Below are 7,500 nucleotides of genomic sequence, written 5' to 3'. Positions count from 1 at the left end.
CAAAAATCAACCAAGGTTAAAGGTCATTATATTTGAGATTGATATTCAGATGGGAACAGCGGGTCTGGATTAAGTCAGGTTCTTGATTAACGGAGAAGAATCTTAGAACATTTGTATGAATTGTTAATAATCTTTAGTTTCTCATTTGAATCTCTTTAGAACATCTTGTGAAGAATGGAGCCAAGAGTATATGAATCTAGCCTTGAATTGATATTATTTTCGTTTATTAGCTGTGTTAATGCAGATTCTTAGAGGTTCATCTAAATCTAGTACCTGGGTTAATCTGTGCTGGTATGGGTGGAGACGACTCCATCTTTCTGTGTGGGTGGGAACATTCCATCATTCTGTGCTTGTATAGGTGGGGATATTCCATCATTCTGTGTTCGTATGGGTGGGGATATTCCATCATTCTGTGTTCGTATGGGCAGAGACAGTCCATCATTCTGTGATTGTATGGGTGGGGACATTCTTTCATTCTGTGCTTGTATGGATGGGACATTCCATCATTCTGTGCTGGTATGGGTGGGGACACTCCATTATTCTGTGCTATAATGGGTGGGGATATTCCATCATTCTGTGCTTGTATGGGTGGGGACATTCCATCATTCTGTGCTTGTATGTGTGGGTACACTCCATCATTCTTTGCTTGTATGGGTGGGGACACTCCATCATTCTGTGCTTGTATGGGTGTGGCCATTCTTTCATTCTGTGCTTGTATGGGTGGGATATTCCATCATTCTGTGCTGGTATGGGTGGCGACATTCCGTCATTCTGTGCTGGTATGGGAGGGGACACTCCATTATTCTGTGCTTGTATGGGATGGGGACACTCCATGATTCTGTGTTTCTATGAGTGGGGACATTCAATCATTCTGTGCTTGTATGGGTGGGGACATTCCATCATTCTGTGCTGGTATGGGAGGGGACACTCCATTATTCTGTGCTTGTATGAGTGGGGACACTCCATCATTCTGTGCTTTTATGAGTGGGGATATTCAATCATTCTGTGCTTGTATCGGTGGGGACATTCCATCATTCTGTGCTGGTATGGGAGGGGACACTCCATCATTCTGTGCTTTTATGAGTGGGGACATTCAGTCATTCTGTGCTTGTATGGGTGGGGACATTTCATCATTCTGTGCTTGTGTGGGTGGGGACACTCCATCATTCTGTGCTTGTATAGGTGGGGAAATTCCAGCTTTCATTGTTGGTTTGGTCGGGAGCTTTCTATCTTTCGGTCCAGATTGGTCGTTGGCATTCTATCTAAGGGTAGTGGTTTAGTGGTAATCTAACAAAATGACGTTTGAATATATATATATATATATATATATATATATATATATATATATATATATATATATATATATATATATACATACAAATAGTCTTTCAGTAGTATTCAGTATTAAAGAAGAAAATTTTGAAGGTATTTATATTGTCAGTCTGATAAGAAATTTAAAATTCCACATTGAACGTTTACTAATTACACTGACTTCATCCAGGAACTTCCATTGTCATCTGAAGTCAGAATCCGCCACATACATCTGTATGTAACTTGATATCTGTGGAATTCCCATGGTTTGTCATTTTATCAGTTTTTATATATAATTTAATCCAAATTTATCGGTCACGGTTTCAGCAAAATTTGCCAGTTTTTGTGCATAAATTTCTGAACGTAAGATACTTAACATATTTACGAAGTACTTGTGAATTAGAGGAATGCTTCATTAGAAACTTTTTATGACTTTTTTTTTTGGTATCTGTTACATATCTATAAGCGTAAAGCACATTTCGGTCATTGATGAACATAGTTATTGCAACGCCATTTTACATTAATTATATTAAGTGCAAGAGAACTGGTAATGCCATATTAATCTATGTTGGTTTCTTTCATACCTTACGAATGATAATAACAATAATACAGTAGATTAGACTAGTCTTCCTCTAACAATCTTGTACGGTAAACCAGACGCTAAGTTGTCTTTGATGAAGAAGATACGATAATTTGGCGTCTTAACACCTATGGTCAACGTCGCTGACCTCACGGCTAATAAAGCCCCCATAGAAATCGGATGGGGACAATGACCCGAGAAAGTATGACGGGAGACCGTTATCCTCCTCTGGTCTCATTACGGAGACCGTATTGGGTGACCCGGTCTTCAGGCTCTCTCTCTCTCTCTCTCTCTCTCTCTCTCTCACACACATATTCTACATAAGGCACGCAAACCCGTATTGGGTATAGACCAGCTGACTTATATCGTAACTCATTACTATTCCATGTCAACAGCGCGTCTGAGCTCAAATTCAGGATCTGTATGGTAATGAGGGGAGGACTGCGTATACGCATGTACGCAGGTATAAGTGTGCGTGCAGATATCCAGCGACCCGGGATGAAAATTAGGACATATTACGTATCGCTAAATATCCATACAGCGATTATAGAATTTGGCTACTCACTGCGGAAAAAAAAACTAGGTTTCTCCGAATAAGTTACAACTTTACACCAAGAAAAAGTTCGTTGGTCTACCATAAATAATGTAGGTAAATATATTTTTCACCAGACATGAAAAAACAACTGAAGTGTATGGGGATTAAATGAATTTGTGAAAGAGGAGAAGACAAGAAAAAATCTGAGACGGCAGAAATAGGAATGTAAACGTTTTCTTCTGACATGTGTATACTATAAAATTTTATTTGTGTATGTATGTATTATTTAAAGTCATTGATAACGAAGCATTCATGTACAAACCTGGTATATATTTACTGAGTGCCCTGAGTACATCTACATTTTGTACGCCTTAAAGAGTACGTATATATATGCATGTATGTATGTATGTATATTTACACCAGCCTTCATTACTGCTTGCTAAGTTCGCGTGTATAAATGTATTCAAGTCTGCATGCACGTATGTATGGGAGACTTTTTATGAGACTTATCTTAAGAACCTTTAATGTCACTGAAAAAAAAAAATTATTCATGGGGAAGTATCCCGTCAAGTCACCTTTATTACGGGAATTCCTGTTACCTCCTACAGCCAGAGCAACGTTGGTATGCCCACAGTTTCTTGATGGTTACACCCTAATATGCTGGAAGGACAGGTTCCCATACTAATGGCCCTGTTGGGTCACCATCCTCGAGGTTGGGTAGCACAAACAGCGGCGTGTTGAAGTAGGACGACTGTAGCATAAAAGTTCAAGAACACAAACATTAAGCTACAAATGTCGTTTAATATCCAATTCGCTCTGCTTCGGGATATCAAAAGATATTTGCAGCTTAATGTGTGTATATATTATGTCACAGTGATGTGATAAAAAACAAATGTATAATGTATATATATATTTATATATATATATGATAAAAAACAATGTATGTATAATATATATATATATATATATATATATATATATATATATATATATATATATATATATATATATATATATATAATATTATGTTTGTGCGCACATGTGTGTATGTTGACATGTCGACAACGGATCGCTTGAACGCGCGAAGTCATGGAAACAGGCCGGGAGGAAAAAGTGAAACAGGGTGTTGACGAAACCCTTTTGTTGTTTGACACACCTCCTTAGGAGATATATTAAACCCCAAAGCGCTTGGCCAACAAGTAGCTTCACCTTTTCCTGCTGGCCTATAATATATATACATATACATATACATACATATGTATATATATATATATATATATATATATATATATAACTCTTACTGTTCGCCCTTTCCTCTTGGAGGTTCCAGCTTCGGGTGTATATTTTCCAGTTCTCAGTATGGCTCTTTGGGATGAGATTGCTAGCCCCATACCTTGCCCTACCCTACTTGCATCGTGACAGAGCTGAAGTCGCTTATGCTCGTTCTTGCCAGAAGCCACCTTAACGGTCATCCATGACTCAACTTTTCCTACACGGTAGAATATTATGGGTTACTTCCGGTAAGGTGTCTCGACAAGAAACCGAAATACGACTTGAAAATGTGCTCGTGTCACATCGCCTCGTCAGCAGAGAGCCTTTTGCTCATCTGTATTCAAACTAAGAAGTCGGTCACTGCTTCTACGGTTTGATGCCTTGTTAGCTGCTGGCTACTCCTTAACGGTACAATTTCTGATAGCTTATCTAATGCTTCTGTTGGCCTCGCTGTCGGTCTGTTTGCTAGCGGTCCCTTTTGATGGAGGTATAAAGCATAAATACGAATGGGGTAAGTGATTACCGAACAGCAGGTCGGATTGGCGTGTTTCCCTTTTCCATTGAGCCTCATTTCCGTTTCTTAATTCTCCAAGTCTACGTTGTTGCTCAGCCGGGCGGCTGCTGGGCACGTTCTGTCAAACGACTTCTGAATTGCTGATGCGCATAGATTTCTGCGTGTATAGAAAGGAAGTCTCCTCCGACTCTTTCATAGGTACTCTTTCACGAGAAGCAAAAAGGAACCCGGATGACGATAGGGTAGGAGGGTTGCAACCAACTTAATCCTTTGTATCAAAAGTGTGTCAGCAAAAGGGTCACACCTATCAGTGCTACGCATGCAACTATATTATATACTTTCATGTTTGCAGCCACTGATTTTATGTAGATGTTAACGTAACTGTTTTCCGCACGCATATGTATAGACTGTACACAAGTCTCTCTCTCTCTCTCTCTCTCTCTCTCTCTCTCTCTCTCTCTCTCTCTCTCTCTCTCTCTCTATATATATATATATATATTCATATACTGTATATATATATATATATTAAATATATTTATATGTATTATATATACACAGTCATATACAGTATATATATATATATATATATATATATATATATATATATATATATATATATATATATATATATATATATATATATATATGCGTGGTAGTGACCATTGTTTGTTTCTTCTCTGAAGTCACCATATGGTAGGAGCCTACTTTACGCGTTTATTTTTCTCTAAGAAAATATTCAGCCGCGTGCCAAATGAAGGCATCGATACTCGGCCCACGATCTACTCAGTAAAGTTCTGTGTCCGGCTGCCAGAAATTCCGAATATGTAAAGTTTCTTATACGCTATGGAAATTTAGCAGTAATATTAGCTAGTAAATAAGAGTTGTTTTTGGCTGATCTGAATTTCGGAGAAATATTGACTGGCGACTATTGGGAACATCATCATGTCAGATGTCGGTAAAACAAAAGATTAAACTTTTAGGGAGAAAAAAAAAATAATATCGTTTAATTCTAGCGTGCCTCTGGAAAATGAGAACTTATTTTCTTTTCATATGAAGCCTTAAAATTTTGCTCACAATTCTTAACTGAAGGGGAATGTACTGTACTTGTTTTTGAAAGCCGTGAGAAAAGTGTGTCTTTTAAGATTCTAAAAAATCTTCGAGACAGAACCTCATTACATTCACAACTATAAACACACACATATACTAATATATATAAACATATACATATATATATATATATATATATATATATATATATATATATATATATATATATGTATGTATGTATGTATGTATGTATGTATGTATGTATGTATGTATGTATTCTTATACCCATGAACAGCTGATTTTTGTCGTCATCTTCACGGGTTTAGTAATGAAACATTCTACATCGTCAAAATGACGGTAATGTAAGAGAGGGTCGAGATGGCAAGTCCCGACTCTATTGGCGTTATATAGGGGCCTGTGGTTAGAAAGACTGGCCTGGGCTGGGCGACGGCAAGGCACGGCTTCAGGGACCAAGGCATCTTCATTCTGCCCCTGTGTAGGGGGAGTGCATCTCACGCGGTGCACTGTAGGCATTACTTAAGGTTCTTTGCAGCGTTCCTTCGGCCCCTAGCTGCAACACCTTTCATTCCTTTAACTGAACCTCCGTTCATATTATCTTTCTTCCATCTCACTTCCCACCCTCTCCTAACAATTATTTCATAGTGCAACTGCGGGTTTTCCTCATGTTACAGTTCCTCGTTTGGCGAGTGGGTTCCGTTCTCAGCTAGCACTCTGCTGGCCGCGAGTTCGAATCTCCGACTGGCCAATGAAGAATGAGAGGAATTTATTTCTGGTGACAGAAATTCATTTCTCGCTATAATGTGGTTCGGATTCCACAATAAGCTGTAGGTCCCGTTGCTAGGTAACCAATTGTTTCTCAGCCACGTAAAGTTCCTCATTGGACGGGTTGGTATCGTTCTCGGCTAGCATTCTGCTGGGCCCGCGTTCGATTCTCCGACCGGCCAATTAAGAATGAGGGAAATTTATTTCTGGTGATAGAAATTCATCTCTCGTTATAATGTGGTTCGGATTCCACAATAAGCTGTAGGTTCCGTTGCTAGGTAACCAATTGGTTCTTAGCCACGTCAAATAAATCTAATCCTTCGGGCCAGCCCTCTCTAGGAGAGCTGTTAATCAGCCTCAGTGGTCTGGTTAAACTAAGGTATACTTTTTCCTCATGTTACGCCTTTAAAAGCTCCTTTGCTCTCAGTTTTCTTTTCAGCGCTGAAGACCTCATAGGCCTCAGGGCTTGGCCTCTGGCTCGTATTTTATATTCCAGTTCCAACCTTCATTCTGCATACCTATTGTTAGTGCTAGTGGGTGTAGCAACGTTTTAGACAAAGATTACACACAGAGCAAAAGTAAATGGATACACTTTGAGTTCTTCACATGACTTGAGAGTTTACATGGCATGAAATGAGAAAAATAATGGAATAATGAAGATGTCTGGAAGAGTATTTTTATATGTAATGTAGGCAGATAAATGGATTGAATTATTAATTAATATCCCCTGACATTGCAGTTTTCCGGGTTAAATAGAAAAGCCGTACATGTTCTAAGTTCCTCTCTTAATTAACTAAAATTTCTGTTTGTAGTAACAGAAAACCACAACAGACATATTCATCTCTCTCTCTCTCTCTCTCTCTCTCTCTCTCTGCGTAATTACACTTCATCTTCTTATTTATCTGTTTATTTCTCTAATTATGAGAAATTAATCTTATTAATAATTTGGTTTGCGAGCTTTTATCAATATTCCGCAACGGCGTTGACCTTTGCTGATCCAGTGTAAGTTTAGATAATAATACAGTAATAGTAATAATATCACTGGATTTTCATTTATCTTTCTGTTCTCGTATTTTTCATTTTGCAAATTTCCATTTGCAGATAATCTAACGACCATGAAATCCGCTTTCTCTTTTTCACTTGAAGAAGATGCTGTTTCTCACGCTTTCGTTAGGTTGTGAAAACCGGTTAAACTGGAAATGTGTTTCTCAGGTTCATCCGAAATCTTCCTCGTGACCTTGTGGGCCTGGGATAAAACTGAGACTGAGAGAGAGCTTAACACCTAAGGGTTAAATGACCTCAAACCTTATATCACTGAATTCTCTCCTCTAGTTCCCGAGATATTTGATGATATGTAAAAAAAAAAAAAAAATTTTGGATGCTTTAACCTGATTTAAAATTGTCATTTTGTACGTTGCACAATTTAAGATTTTTGAGAATGACTGGAAGATTTTAAGA

General features: G+C 38.2%; 1 protein-coding gene and 1 long non-coding RNA gene across 2 annotated transcripts in view; one reads left to right on the top strand and one right to left on the bottom strand.

The window, feature by feature from the left end:
• The window catches only part of LOC136832159 (uncharacterized), an 89,895-nt gene that overhangs the window by 26,459 nt on the left and 55,936 nt on the right, over window positions 1-7,500 (top strand). The window lies entirely within an intron of this gene.
• The window catches only part of LOC136831991 (uncharacterized), a 25,840-nt gene that overhangs the window by 12,883 nt on the left and 5,457 nt on the right, over window positions 1-7,500 (bottom strand). The gene's annotated exons all lie outside the window — the stretch shown is intronic.

The sequence above is a fragment of the Macrobrachium rosenbergii genome, chromosome 49, assembly GCF_040412425.1.
Source record: "Macrobrachium rosenbergii isolate ZJJX-2024 chromosome 49, ASM4041242v1, whole genome shotgun sequence".
NCBI lineage: Eukaryota > Metazoa > Arthropoda > Malacostraca > Decapoda > Palaemonidae > Macrobrachium > Macrobrachium rosenbergii.
Note: the sequence above shows the minus strand (reverse complement) of the source record. Positions and strands in the feature narration are given on the sequence as shown.